Source organism: Pinus tabuliformis, chromosome 3_2 (assembly GCF_031772625.1).
Source record: "Pinus tabuliformis cultivar Carrire ecotype Pingquan chromosome 3_2, CPIR1, whole genome shotgun sequence".
Taxonomy (NCBI): Eukaryota; Viridiplantae; Streptophyta; class Pinopsida; order Pinales; family Pinaceae; genus Pinus; species Pinus tabuliformis.
The window spans coordinates 884571417-884587880 of record NC_142302.1 but is presented as its reverse complement, the minus strand read 5'-3'; positions in this window follow the sequence as shown (position 1 = coordinate 884587880).

Here is a 16464-nt window from a genome sequence, read left to right as displayed (position 1 = left end):
TTTCATTTTTTTTTAGTTTAGCTGTTAGTTTTGTTTCACTTACATGCAAAAAAAAAGAAAGACAATCCCAAAAAGCATAAAGAAATAATCTTTAAGCCTTTTTATTTTTTAGATTTAAGTTTCATCTATTTAAACTTTAGTTTTTGCTTAGTTCAGTTTTGTTTTATTTGAAAATATAAAAATACAAAAAAATTGGAAATATTTTGCCGGATTCAGTCTTGGCTCAAGGATTTGTCATGTTTGTGATATATCTTTTCTGTTGAGGCTAAAATTTTGATGTGGGATTAATATTTATCATTTCTTTATGTGGTTAAACATGCTTAAATGTTCATTTGAAAAGTACGTGGTTATTTAAAGCATTTAATCTTTCGTATTTTAATTGTTGGAATATCATTAAGCTATTGAGAATTCATCAATTATCTCGCATTTGGTAAAAGTTAATTTTTGTTTGAGCTATTTGATGGTAAATGATTGTTAATGAGCTCATATTTCTGCGAGCATTTGATAGATAATCATTCAGTCATTAACTCTATAAGGCACTGGTCTATTAACTTAATAAAATCAATTAAGTGCTTGTTTCCCCTCGTGTCTCCCAACCCAACTGGTCCACAGTTGGTCATCCATTGTCCCATACGGTCTACCCCCCTTAGCCACGGGAGACAGGGTTAAACAGAGAGATCGGGGATCAAGGTGACAACCCTTGGTCTGAGCGTTGTCGTGACAATCTGTGCAACAACATTTTTTGGCGCCGTTGCCGGGGATAGAGTTTTTTCTGTCCTTGGTCCTTTCCTTTCGAGCTTTTCCGTGTTTCACTTCCGGTCCGGGTGGCGACTCCACTTCATATATCATTTGCAAGAGTGTATACTAGAAGACATCCAAGTAGTTTGTGCAATCTTGCTCCTGATACTGAAAGGGCTCTCAGGGTATGATTACACAAAATCTCTTCTTGTACTCTTTTTGTTAACCTCGAACAAGAAGCCCTCTGTGATATCCATTTGCTTTTTACTAGTCCAATTAGGCACGACATCATGGATATGTATGCCCCTTGCGATTTTTCTAACGTTCCAGGGTATCCCAATGATCTTCCATCACTTGGGATAGATAATTTGCCTAGCTTTCAGGGAGATAATGCGATTAGTGCTAATTCGCATCTGAGAGATTTTAGTATATGGATGGCTAAGCACGCAAGGTCTACTGATTTCGATCATGAGGATGTTAGAATGACTCTTTTTATTTTAACCTTGGGGGGCGATGCTCATGAGTGGTTTACTGAAAAGCCTCGGAATTCATTTGATTCCTTACAATCGATCATTGATGCCTTTAAGGAAAAGTATGGAGATAAGAGAGAAGGAAGACACCTTGTAAAAGCTATTAGCATAATAAAAAAGAGAGAGAATGAAACTGTTGAAGAATTTAACAAAAGGTTTAACGGTATTGTTAGAGAATTACCTCAAGACTATAAACCTACCGACAAATCTCTTCGAGATTTTTACATTGATGCATTTAGTCCTGAGCCATATTATGAATTGAGGCGTGCTAGACTTCATGATTATAGGGATTGCCAAGCCTTAGCTATAGAGTTTGAAAAGGATAAGGCAGCGTCTGGGAAGTCTGAGATCCCAAGTTTTGATAGGGCTGCTACGAAACTAAAAGAATCTAAAGGAAAAGTAGTTCAAGAGTCTGAAAGCGAACTTGTTCTCAAATTGCTCCAAAAGATTGAAACCCTGGAAATTAATCATAATAAGGAGATAGCTACTTTGTAGAATAGGTTGGTCCAAACGGAAAGAGTGCAAACACAAAATTTCCAACCTCGAAATAATAATAATAGAAATAACAATTGGCAAAAGAAGGGTAAATCTAGTGAACATAGACCTCCTAATCCGTTTACTAATTTGGTCGATAATGCTCCTCCTTACTGTCGGGTTTGTGATGCTTTTCATGAAGAGGCCACTTGTCCCATCGTTAGAAGAATTTTAGATAATGGAATGTTTGGGGTAGGTTATCAAATAAATGTAGTAGATAACAAGTTTCCTTTGTCTATGGATGATTAGATAGAGGTCAAGGAAAATAATTGCGATGTTATGAATCTTTCATCAGCTTTTAGTATAAATAACCTTGAAAATGAAGATGACATTTTGGCTAGGTTATATGGTGGAAAACTCTCTCCATAGCAAATCATGGAAATTGCTATAGATGAAGGTTTAACCTATCAGATAAGGGATAAAGATCAGAGTGGGAATCAAATTCCCTCTCGAACTTTTAACCCTGATTTAAACTCTGGATTAGATGACGATTTGGGAAATTGGTTTAGCAATGCAAAAATCTGGGTTCCTGTCTTCGAGATTGCTAAAATCCCTTCCCAAAGAGACAAGTTACTAAAAGCTATTGAGGGTCCTCAAGTAAATATTTCTCAACAGAAGACTCGAGAAGTTGACTATCACGATGCTCCCATATATTTGCAAAGCTTAGATGCATATAACAATGATCACCAACCTTTCTTTATGACCTTGTTAGTTAATGGATATAAATTGAATAATTGCATGTTGGATTCTGGTGCATCCGCTTGTGTAATGACTAAAAGGGTCGTGGAACAACTTAACTTAAGAGTTTCTATACCCTACTATAATATATGTGTTGAAGAGAGATTCCATACAGGCTGGTAGAGTATTTTTAATTAATGGAAAAACCTGTGAGCAATTTTTGAAACCGACGTTTCGGACTAGCTAGGTGAGTCCATCATCAGGGTAATGAGATCTGTATTTTGAGAAGAGAGAGTCAGGAAAATGTGAACCTATTAATAGAAGGGTAGAGAGATAACTTAGTTGGAGAGGTCGACTTGGTTTTCATATATTTATAAATTGATTAAGTTAATTTTAATTTAGTTTTAATTTTTGTTTTACTTAATAAATTTTAATTAATAAATTTAAAACTAAATTAAAAATAAAATCAATTTTAACCTATATTAAAAATAAACTAATTTAAACTAAATTAAAAATAAAATTAATTGAACCTAAATTTCAAATAAAATTAATTTAAACTAAATTTAAAATAAAATTAATTTAATTAATTAATTAATTAAATTAACTTTAAATTTAGTTTAAATTTTTTATTTTAATTAATAAATTTACAACTAAATTAAATCAATTTAACCTTAGTTAAAAATACAATTAATTTAAACTAAATAAAGTTAATTTAATTAATTAATTAAATTAACTTTAAATTTAGTTTAAATTTTTATTTTAATTAATTAATAAATTTAAAACTAAATTAAAAATAAAATTAATTAAACCTAAATTAAAATAAAATTAATTTAAACTAAATTTAAAATAAAATTAATTTAATTAATTAATTAATTAACTAATTAATTAAATTAACTTTAAATTTAGTTTTTTTTTTTTTTTTATTAATTAATTAATTGATTTAATTATATATATATATATATATCTATGCATTTTTATTTTTATTTTTATTTTTATTTTTTTAATTTTTAATTTTTGAGCTGTAAATGCTGTCTCAAGGAAGAGTTTGAATAAATTAAAGTTACTTTATTTTATTCAGCAAGGGTTTCCATGTATTACTTAGTTTAAGACCATCATCCCTATTCATATATATGTGCCATGGATTCTAAAAAGATTGAAGTGCATGGTTTGATCAAAGATTTACAAGTTCATCTATCAGTTTACCCAGACATTATGATTGTTATGGATATAGTTTTTGTTGATGTGCCTGATGCCTGGGGTATGCTTTTATCCAGAAAGTGGGCCTCTGATCTAGGAGGAAGTATTCAAATGAATTGGTCATATGCTATGATTCCTTCTCCTAGAGGTGATGGTTTTGTAAGACTTAATAGAGAGCCCGAAAGAAAATTCCATGTTGAAGATCCTAAGAGACCTCACAACGAGATAATTAAAGAGCAATCTGACATTGGGAATTACGCTATCATGTCTAATTTCATAATTCCTCCTGATGATAAGATTAAGGATCTCAATGATAGAGTTTGGTACATGTACTTTGATGGTGCATCGTCTAGGCATGGTAAAGGTGCTGGAATAGTGCTTAAATCTCCCCTTGATCACATTTTCAAGTTTGCCTATCGATTAGAATTTGAAGCAACCAACAATGTCGCTGAATATGAGGCTTTATTGTTGGGTCTTGAATTGGCGAAGTCTTTGAAAATTAAATTGCTTAGCATTAAAGGGGATTTTGATTTAATTATCATGCAACTTAAAAATAAATTCACATGTAAAAATCAAAGATTAAGGAATTATCGAAATTCTGTGTGGGATACTATGGAGCACTTTGATGCCCTTGACCTCGAAGCTATCCCAAGAGAGAAAAATAGTTTGGCAGATGAACTTGCCATAGCTGCTACTACCTTCCAGTTATCTGATGATCTAATTAAGGATAAGATCAAAATGGAAGTAATATTTAGACCATCTGTTCTAGATAACTCAGAGCATTGGAAAGTCTTTAATGATGAAAAGCAAGTCATTCGTTTTCTTAATAGTTTGGATGAGTTTGAAGATTTCCGGATAGATTCTGAGGAGGATGGATCTTTAAATCATGAGCATATCATAAATCCTACTCCTATGAATGTGGTTGCCTTAGAGCAACACTTTGATCATCACGATGCCACGAATTTGAGAGAGGAAAATAAAATGGACCCAGGCGAATATCTTGAGATAAACATTAGTACTTCTGAGAACCCAAAGATTGTTAAAATTGGTAAAGGTACTAGTGTGGAGGAAAGAAAAAAGTTAACTAATTTACTTCGTGAGTATCGAGATGTTTTAGCTTTTTCTTATGATGAATTAAAGGGCTATAGGGAAGATGTCATGGAACATACTATCCCCCTAAAAGATGAAAATGCTAAACCTTTTCGCCAGAAACTTAGGCAGATTAATCCCAAGTTTGTGAAAATGATTGCGGCTGGAATTATCGCTCAAACAAGGCATTCGACATGGTGTTCAAATGTGGTGATTGTTAGGAAAAAAAACGGTATGATTTGTGTCGATTTTCGAAATCTTAATCTAGCATGCAAGAAAGATAATTACCCTTTGCCAAACATGGAGACTTTATTGCAAAGAGTAACCGGTTCTAGAATGATGTCATTGCTAGATGGCTTTTCTGGGTACAATCAAGTATGGGTTAAAAAGGAATATCGTCATAAAACCACATTCACCACACCATGGGGTACTTTTGAATACATTAGAATGTCGTTTGGATTAACCAATGCTGGGGCTACATTTCAAAGGGCTATGGATTGTGCCTTCAAGGGGTTAATCGGGAAATTTATTGAGATTTACCAAGATGATCTTACTGTATTTTCTAAAGATGGTATCAGTCATATAAATCATCTTAGGCAGGTTTTCGATAGATGTAGAGAATACGAGATTTCTTTGAATCCAGCTAAGTCTATTTTTGGAGTAACCGAAGGGAAATTACTTGGCCATATCATTTCTAAGGATGGAATCAAGATTGATCCTGAAAGAATTGAAGCAATCCAAAAGATTCCTCTTCCTCATAATCTTAAATCCCTTCAGTCTTTCCTTGGAAAGACAGATTTTCTTAGAAGATTTATTCCAAATTACGTAGAAATAGCTAAGCATATTCAAAGTCTTCTGAAGAAAGATGCAAAATTTGTTTGGCAAGAAGACGACAAAAAGGCTTTTCAAGAAATCAAATGCGCTATTGCAAGATCTCCTGTCTTAGTTACTCTTGATAATTCCAAGGAGTTCACGATTTTTTCTTTCGCTTCTGAAGATACCATTGCTGGTGTCCTGTTACAAAAGAATAAAGATGGTCATGAGCAGCCTATTGCTTTCATGAGTAGAGCGCTTCAAAATTCCGAATTGAAGTACAATACCATGGAAAAGCAAGCTTATGCCCTGGTCAAGTCTCTTAAGCACTTCAAAACTTATGTGGGTTATTCTAAAATCATTGCTTTCGTCCCGCATTCTGTTGTTAAAGATATATTGACTCAAACCGATTGCTTAGGGACTCACGCTAGGTGGGTTACTAAAATAAAAGAATATGATTTAGAGATCAGACCCACCAAGCTAGTCAAAGGCCAAGGCTTGGCTCAAATGTTGACTGAAAGTAACGAAAAGACTCTTGGTTTGTTTTGTCTTAGCGTTCTATCTTCGCCGGAATTGCAAAGATTAGGAGAGCATGAGTGGTACAAGGACATCGTTTATTACGTGATGAATCTTACATGTCCTAACCATTTAGCTGCTCATAAGAGAAGGGCTCTTAGACTAAAAGCCACTAAGTATTGCCTTGTGAAGGATGGCCTTGAGTGGAGAAATCCTAAGGGCATAGTACTTACGTGTGTTGATGAAATTGAGTCCAAGAAATTAATCTCTAAGTTTCATTCAGGATTTTGTGGTGGTCATTATGCTGCTAGAACTATCGCCCACAACATTCTGAGAGCTAGTTATTATTGGCCTTCAATTTTTTCTGATGTGCATAAGTTTGTTAGAACTTGTCAAGCCTGTCAACTATTCACTGGGAAATAGAAGCTTGCTGCCCTGCCCCTACAACCTATCATTGTAGAGGCACCTTTTCAGCGTTGGGGTCTGGACTTCATTGGGAAGTTCCATGAAAATTCTAGCAATGGCTACTCATGGATTTTGACTGCGACTGATTATTTCACTAAATGGGTTGAAGCCATTCCCACTAAGAATGCCACTGAAAAGGTTATTACAGATTTCATTGAAAATAATATCATTACTAGATTTGGTGTCCTTGCTAAGATCACTACTGATAATGCCAAGGCTTCAAAGTTTTCATCTTTCTGTTTCAAATATGGCATTATCTTATCTCATTCATCAAATTACTATCCTCAAGGTAATGGTTTGGTTAAATCAAGTAACAAGAATCTCATAACCATTATCAAGAAGATAGTAGGGGATAATAAGAGATCATGGGATAGAAAATCAAGTATGCTTTATGGGCAGATAGGATCACTAAGAAGAAAGCTACTGGTAAATCTCCCTTTGAATTAGTTTATGGCTTGGATGTAACCTTACCTGTGCACCTGAAATTGCCAGCTTATCAGCTCCTTCAGCATTTTTCTACTAATAAAGATGTTGTTCAGAATAGAATAGATCAGATGGTGGAGCTAGATGAAACTCGTAGGACAACTTTTGATGCTATATGTAAAAATCAATCTAACATTAAGAAAAGCTTTGATAAATCCTCTCGATCTAGATCTTTGCAGGTGGGAGATATGGTACTTCTTTGGGATCACAAAAATGAAAAACCAGGAAAACATAAGAAGTTCGACAGTTTATGGCTAGGACCGTACATCATTCGAAATATAGCTGGACCAAACTCATTCCACTTGAGCAGATTGGATGGCGAACCACTTGATCTACCTGCAAATGGCCAAATGCTCAAGCTGTTCTTCAAAGATGATATCTGATGCCATGGGGCATCCTTTGTATTGTATTTCTAACCCTACTCCTTGTCAGTTCAGCATTTTATTTCTGTTTTAGATTAGATTTACTTTCCTTGTTACTAGATAGTTAATAAATGAAGAGCTTATATCTTTCATGTGCTTAATGTTATATGATGATTCTTGAATGGACGCTACTTATTTATGTTGTTTGTTGCATGGGTGCAGACTCTGGATTCTCAAATTCCTACAGTGCAGCAATGTGTCCCCAAGTAGAGCCAGATGTTGACCACTACATGTCAACTACCCATAGCAGTACAACCCTTTTTTCGCAAAAGGGATAGTGCTTGATCGATGTGTCCATGCCATTCGACTTCCATCATCAACCTGATCGTGTTATGTTGTAAACCCAGTTTGCATGGGTAAATTGTAAATAATCTTAGCAGATATGAGTCATGTATGTTGCCTAGGTGGACCTAATTTTCTAGTGATAATCTACGTTCTGGAAGGTTCTTTGTCTCACCGATCCATGATCGGCAGAGTTTTCCTTCAGCCTAACCCCAAATCCGGAACGAATTTTGTCATTAGAATCTTAGGGGAAATCTTAGTGTGTTGGTCTGCTAGATTATGTTTGGTCACAGAATTGGGTGGTCTATGAGGTCTATGTCAAATAGGTTTCCCCCCTTGAAATGTAAAATTGTAAAAGTCATGATGTAAAGTGTCTTGAGGGTTAGAAAATGTTTTAATCCCCTCATAAGTCTTAAATCCTAGGTCCTAGGTAATTTTTCCAAAAGCTAAGTTCGAGGATCCAAAAAAATAAAAATTAAAGAAATTAAAAAATAGATAAAATAATAATAAAATTAAATAAATAAATAAATAAATAAATAAAAATAAAAAAACATAAAAAATAATCTTTAAGCCTTTTTATTTTTTAGATTTAAGTTTCAACTATTTAAACCTTAGTTTTTGCTTAGCTTAGTTTTGTTTTATTTGAAAATATAAAAATACAAAAAATTTGGAAATATTTTGCCAGATTCAGTCTTGGCTCAATGATTTGTCATGTTTGCGATATATCTTTTCTGCTGAAGCTAAAATTTTGATGTGGGATTAATATTTATCATTTCTTTATGTGGTTAAACATGCTTAAATGTTCATATGAAGATTAGCTATATGAATGTCATCTCTGGTTAGCATTTAAAATTACGTGGTTATTTAAAGCATTTAATCTTATTTTAATTGTTGGAATATCGTTAAGCCATTGAGTATTCATCAATTATCTCGCATTTGGTAAAAGTTAATCTTTGTTTGAGTTATTTGATGGTAAATGATTGTTAATGAGCTCATATTTCTACCATCATTTGATAGATAATCATTCAGTCATTAACTCTATAAGGCACTGGTCTATTAACTTAATAAAATCAATTAAGTGCTTGTTTCCCCTTGTGTCTCCCAACCCAACTGGTCCACAGTTGGTCATCCATTGTCCCATAGGGTCTACCCCCCTTAGCCGCGAGAAACAAGCTTAAACAGAGAGATCGGGGATCAGGGTGACAGCCACCGGTCTGAGCATTGTCGTGACAATTTGTGCGACAACAAGACCTTCTGACACTTTGGAGAACTTGCTCCCACTTCTGCGTCACCCTTGTGTCACTCTGCGTGGCCCAGCGTGGCTCTGAGTGGCTTTGCGTCCCTCTGTGTCAGCGTTTGTAGGCTCTGTGTCTCTCCTTTGGACTGCGTCTCTCTTTGTGTTGTCTCCCACTGTCCCTGCGTCACCTCCTCCTCTGTCGCTACCTATTGCTGATGCCCTCCTCTTCCTTCACCCTGCAACTCTCCTGAAATCAATCTCCTCTACTTGAGAATCGATTTTCCTTGAGATACTGAGTATCTGTCGGTGTCTGTCCAAATGATCCTCAAACATTTTCTTATACTTTTCTTGTTGACGAATCAACGACCAAGATTAAGTCACTAATCAGAAGTTAATATTAAAACAGACTTGATCCTCATCTCTTAGAAGCTTCTCACCCTTATCTTTATTAATATCCATTAATATTTTTATTTTCCTAAGTTTAGACTTAGAAATCCATTAAAAATATTAATTATTTTAATAACTCCTCATCCGGGTGGAATTTCGCAAAACGATTTCCGGGTTTCGGAGATCTCATGTGCCTTAGCCTCTCCTCCAAATTTCAAGGCTAGAGCACATCTGATGCTACCAAAACTCAACAATTCCTCGCTAAGAGGGAGTGTTGATTTTGGGTAGCATCGGATGTGCTCTGGCCTTGAAAATTGGGGGAGAGGCTAAGGGACATGAGATCTCCAAGACCCAGATATCGTTTGGAGAAATTCCACCCGGATGAGGAGTTATTAAAATAATTAATATTTTTAATGGGTTTCTAAGTCTAAACTTAGTAAAATAAAAATATTAATGTGTATTAATAAAATATGGGTGAGAAAGTTCTAAGTGATTTGGATCAAGCTAGTTCTGATATTAGCCATTGATTAGGGACTTAATCTTAGCCGTTGATTCGTCAACAGGAAAAGTATAAAAGGAGGCTTGAGGGTCAGTTGGAGATACATCAAGAGAGATCAAGAATTCAATTTTCTGGGGTGACATTTGCTAAGGAAATCGAGTTAGTAATCAGAGTTGCAGTAAGGAGCAGTTCAGCAAGGGATTTTCATCTGAGGCTGAAGAATACATATCAGAGAGGCAGTGAAGTGCTGGGAGAGACAGCGCGGGCCCTAGAAAGGCTCACATAGAGAGTCATAGAGGCTGACACAGAAGCCATAGAGGGCTTCAAAGGCAGCACTGGGGAGATTCTGTGGGGTAAACTGGGAGCAGATCAACAGATTCTGAGCTGGGATAGGGTGACACAGCTCCTGGAAGAGTGATGCAGTTCCTAAGTGTGTTTGGAGCAACTTTCATTGTCCAGCATAGGGAACAACTAGAGTCGTTGTGGGGTTTGATCATCCGGTTGTTGATTTACTAGAATATCTGCCTCCGGATAGAGGTACTACTGCCGAGAATATTCTCTGTTGGGTGAGCCATTTTTGGCACCCTAGTTGTATTCACGAATTTGCTTAATAATACAAACCCTCCATATGTTGCACCAGTTTTCCCGAATTGGGTTTTTCTGGGGACGATTGTCCAAAAAATAACGGTGTCCCTTGTGTTATTGTTTCTACTTATTCCAGTGCATGATCTATATATCTGTGAAGGCTGCAATAGTGTTTACTTCAATGTTTATGCAATTAAACAACTTGTTAATGTAAAGAACAAGTAGGAGAGTGTAAACCAGTAATTGCAGTAGGGGTTTCTGATGTGTTAGATTCAGGAATTTTCACACTTTGAATGAGGTTGAAAACTTCTATTTATACACTTCTTAGAGTGCCCTAATAGGATGAATTGTCCCTCTTGGTAGGTCGAATTGCTCCTTTTGAAGGCCGACTTGTTTGTAGCACAATGACAAGGTCTTGGAGGATCATTGACTCTAACTTTGACTCAAATAAATTTTCTTTACAATATGTAACATGCCCAAAAGGGTCTTCCATATATGACAATGACTCAATTGGCTCCATCAAAAACATAGAAGCACTCAATGGTTGCTTGACTTATAAATCAAATAATCTTGAGCATGAACCCATGCTTCAAGAATAACAATAATAATTTTCTCTCTTTTCATCAAATACATAAAATCATGATTACACATGTCATTATGAAGACCAAACCTAGTTACATATTTCAACACAAAGTGGATAGTGAAGCCTTCCATTGTAAAGGACATATTTCGAGGACTTCCAAGGATGACATAATAGTTGGGCAAATAAGTTACATCATCCAATATGTTATAGTTATGGCCAACCCATGCATATGATTTGGGGGCATTCTTACATAATGCAATCCTGGCACCTTGGGGGTAGGCTCAACACTAGGTTGAGGAATTTGAAAAGGTCCATGAGTGGATGGGAAAGTATCAACGGAATTAGTAGGTTTTGTCTCAGTTGATGTACATCACTAGGGATCATGTAATTAGGTTGATATTGTTCAGTTCCATGTAAAATATTTGGTAAGTAACATCTCTAAGGGGTTTTGGTATAGGAAATTGTCCAAAACAAGTGGCTCCTAAAGTGGAAATAACTCAAGTTGGAAAATGGTTTCTCAACACAAATAGTTGTGATGAATAAGGCTACATGGGTGGGTTTTGAGGTTTCTTAACTACAACTTAAGATTTTTCAATTACTTACTTCAATTGAAGCAAATTAGATAACAACAAACAATGATGGGTATAATGTCCATATGAACCACAACTAGAATAAGGTTCACAATTGTGGGATCTTTACTTGTTTAGTTTGGAGAGCATTACCTTACCCTTGGGTTGTGGTTTTTTTATTTCTCCAAACATTGGCATTGGGTTGTGGTTTTCTTATTTCTCCCAACATTGGCGTTGGTTTGTTGGTTTTGATTCACCTTGTTTCCTTGGTTTTGGCCATTATATTTTCCCTTCCCCTTATTTTTTATTTTCATTGTTATGATTGGGGTGGTTGGGAACATTTGGTTGCACACACACTTATCCTTGAGGAGGATGTGTATGGAGACCAATAGGGGCATGGAATACCATCACAAGGGGAATCATGACTACTCACAAAGCATCTAGGAAAAGGTAATACAGATTTATAGATACACCACTATAATATGAACTAGTACTAGCAAGTTCATGCACATGGTGATGTGCATGGGATGACGCATATGAAGTGATAGTGCCTACTTGAGACGATAGATGAGATGAATCCTCAAGTGGGTTGGGGTAACTATAGGGTGTTAAATGACACCTTGCTTAGGCTTGATGGTAAGGGGTATTAACACCACCATATGGGTTACTATATCCACGAGGCCCATGAGGATTAAGATGTGGATGATTACAAGCCATAAACCCAATAACGCCATCAAATGCATGGGATGCCCCCAATATAAACAAGCCACTTCAGTGAGAGTGAGGGGAATCTAGGAGAATGGAATATAATACCAAGATTAGGCATAAATGAGGTAATATTGTTGGGCCTTATGAATGGGTCCCCCATAATTTATAGGTATAATCATGGTTACATCCTTAGCAATGGGAGGAAGAAAGGACTTGAAGAAACAATCCATATGGAATCCATCATTAATTTCAACTTTGCACACACCACATCTTATATGCCATTTATGAATGTGATTTGTCATATGGGTGGCTATATTTTGATGGAAATTGGTTAGAATTTCAATTCTTACGTCATGGTACAATGGAAGTTAAAAGAAATTCAAGAAAACATTTTATATGGATTTCAAGGTTGTATGGTTACCAAGGATGGTCTATGTACCATTTGGTAGCTACACCTAGTGCATTGAAAAAATCTCAATCTAATTAAATCTTCCATTATGGTTTTGGACAAAGACCATAAGAGGAAGGATATAATGTGGTTGGAGGGATCTTCTTTAGGTTTACCATTAGTTTTAGGGATGACTAAGGGTAGATTAGTTGGCATATTGGCCAATTTGGATAATTATGGATAGGAACATTAATATTATTTGAGGAGATTCAAACCTGCCATATATGTAGAAGGCACTGGTTGGCATTGTATCCTGTATTATATCTAGCATTGGTTCTAGCCATAATGACTAGTGTGGAATTTAGATTAGAGAAGGATGAATTAGATGAACTAGAACTAGTTCCAAAACTAGATGAACCAACTATCCTGGAGGGGGATGAGGATTCATAATTCAATGAAGATGAACTTCCCAAACCCAAGGATGCAGGTAGTGAAGGTGGGCTCGAGCGAGGAGTAAATCAAACTCAACAAGTACACATAAAGAATCCAATAATTTAAAAAAAAAATGTTCAAAGACCTTGTAGCCTTGTAGCCACCTGTAGTGCCCTAGTTTCCTGACCCTAATACGACATTATCTTAGACACTCTATTCTTCGAGGACCTCAGATTGAGGATCTGGACCCATGACACTATTATTAGCGATTGAGGTATTCATGGTTGTGATGTTATGAATGCTTCCATTGATATTATGGTAGCATGAATGGGTATGTATCTTATCTATCAGTATTCTGATGATTGCAATATTAAATAGTTAAGTTGGTCTCTATTTGAAATTATGACGAGGGTAGTAAAGAATATGTATGCGCTCTACTAAAAGCATAATGAGGATAAATTTTATGGATATGTATATTTTTACGATGTTACAATGTTGATAGCTTAATGAATATGTATGTTTCCATTGATGATTATTGATGATAGCCATGAGGGATGTGTCCCCTATGTTACCTACTTCCTTTAGTTCAGACTTACAATGAACAATGATGTGAATGACCAGGAATTGTTAATGATGCTATTATGATAATTGACTAACATTGAGAAACCTTGTTACTGATGATTATTGAGTATGGCAGGAAACCATCAGAGGCACTCGCATATGACATGTCGATGACACCTGGTTTGATGAAAATTTATATTACTTTATCTTTGAAAGTCTAAGACGATCTTGGAATCTGCCATATATGTTTAACTATATTCTGATGATATATTAATGGTGGCAGGCACAGATTAGTTGCTTGACCGAATGACTCACATATGGGTGATGGGGTTGTACAAGTGGATGGAACTACATGGGAGGGGTGGGACAGAGTCCCTGATCTCACCCACTAGCACTCCCGCCGTGACTTGGGCTGGAAGGGTTGAAACACCTTCGCCTTGAAGATCACGATGCCATGAGGGCAGGTTCCAAAGTTGGTTCGCTCATGAGGACTTTACCGGGGGGCACGCATCAAGGCGGATTCCTTGATCCCCGACACCATTAGTCTCACTATAGCAGGCAACATAAGAGATGATAGTGGTCTATGACGTTGCACTATACTTCCCCTCGTAATCACTGGATGCTTGAAGGGCAAGTGGTGTGGCACCCTTGGAACTTCAGGGGAATTTCTTGAAGGGCACGACCAACTTGGCACCCTTGGCATCACAAATAAACTATTAGGTGTGGCACCGTTGGAACTTCTAGGGAAGTTCTTGAAGGGCACAACCAAACTGGCACCCTTGACATCACAAATAAGCTATTAGGTGTGGCACCCTTGGAACTTCTAGGGAAGTTCTTGAAGGGCACAACCAAACTGGCACCCTTGACATCACAAATAAGCTCTTAGGTGTAGCACCCTTGGAACTTCTAGGGAAGTTCTTGAAGGGCACAACCAAACTTGGCATCCTTGGAATCATTAAAAATAAATAATAATAAGTAAATATAAGCAAGGAATGAAAACTAAGTAAATTTACATCAAGGGTAAATGATGATTAGAAACCAATGTAATTAAATCAAAAATAAAACTTGGAATAAGGAGGATCATAGGAAGAATTAAAATAGAGTACCTTAAAAACTCTACCCTTCCCATTTTGGAAAATACTAGGAAGATTATGTGGTTTAATTAGGAAAAAGGGGAAAAACAAACATAATGGTAAGGATAAAGATTAATCCTAAACTAATTTAAACCTAATTAAGAAAAGGGGAAGGTGAATTAAAATGAGAATAATAAATTAAATTTAGAGAAATGTAGAGAAGCTCCATGTGTCAACAACCAACATAAGAATATCCATCTAGGAGATAACCTGAGTTAAATTAGGGAGTAGATTGGGGATAAAATCTTTGACTCATTAATTGACTTCAAGTAATGAACACAAATTAAGGAATAAAAGGGGGGAATAAAGAGACAACTAGGAGAAGAAATAGGAATCTTGTTGAGGTGAGGAAAATATTAGTTTTAAATAAAAAATTAAGTAAATAATTTTGGGAGACCCTTGATGTGAGAATGACACATGGGTGGGTGAATAATCAAGCTATTGAATTATAAAAAAATAATTAATTATGCATGACATGACAAGTGTCACCTATGAGGACTTCTATAAAAGAAGGGGCAAGCCATGGGAGAAGGGACTTTTTGGGAACCCTATTGTTGGATGGACGAGATGTTGTGAGAGCAGTGATTACGAAGCTATAGTGAGTTTGGTGAGGTAGAGGATTTAGAGAGGGGACTCTTGAGCCAAGGTGTGCTCTCCTCTACTAGCTAGTGCTTGTCTCCATTGTACAACCCCATTGCAGCTCGGGGGTCCGCGGGGAAGAAGAGTACCCAAGGAGTAGGCTGGGAGGTTAACCGGTGGGTCTTCGCATTCGGATCAAGTGCGTCATCATTCACTCGCGGAGGTGACCAACTACAAGGGAATACCAGCAACAGCAGAGCAAGTGGAGTCTCGCCTTCTGGTGAACGGTACATATGTATTTCATTACTATTGATCTTAGTTAAAAGTATGAAAATGTCATGATATGTTTCCTGAAAGGAGTGGCAGGAATGTGTGTGTTAAATAGATTTGAATTTCAATGTGTTTCTTTCTGGTTGTATTCGCTGTAAAAATATATATATATATATAAATAAAATTGTATATAGTCTGGATAGTTATGGTCCTCACACTTGGTATCAGAGCGTAGTAGGCATGAATAAGATAGTTGAGTCTCTGCTTAACAAATTTCCTAGCATACCAAAGAAGCAGTTGAAAAGAAAAGTTCGTGAAATATCGGATTTTGTAGAAAACTGTTGGCAGGTCAAAAAGGAGATCCTTGAAAAATTGGGTATGTTGCTTCCAGGGCAAGCCTTGGAAGTGACAAGTAAACCAACACTAAATGCTTTGGAAGTGACAAAGACTCCAATACTAAAGGCTTCCGAAGTGACAGATACTCCAACGAGGAAAATAAGGGTATCACCACAGAGGTTCTGAGAGGGTGTTAGCGCTCGAATGTGGCCTCAGGCTGAGGAAGGCAAAATCCAAGGCAACATCAAACCACTTAGCCTCGTAGCTAGCCCTACGAGGACAGGAGAGGGCTCTCTCTGGGTCTATCTCGGCAAAAGGTCTTCAAAGGGCTGAGATGACCAATAAAGAACACTGATTTTAGGCTAGTAAACAGATTAAAAAAGGGATTTTTAATAAAATGATGGGGTTTTTCTGGGCTGCATGGGGCAAAGAAACAGCTTGAATAGATAA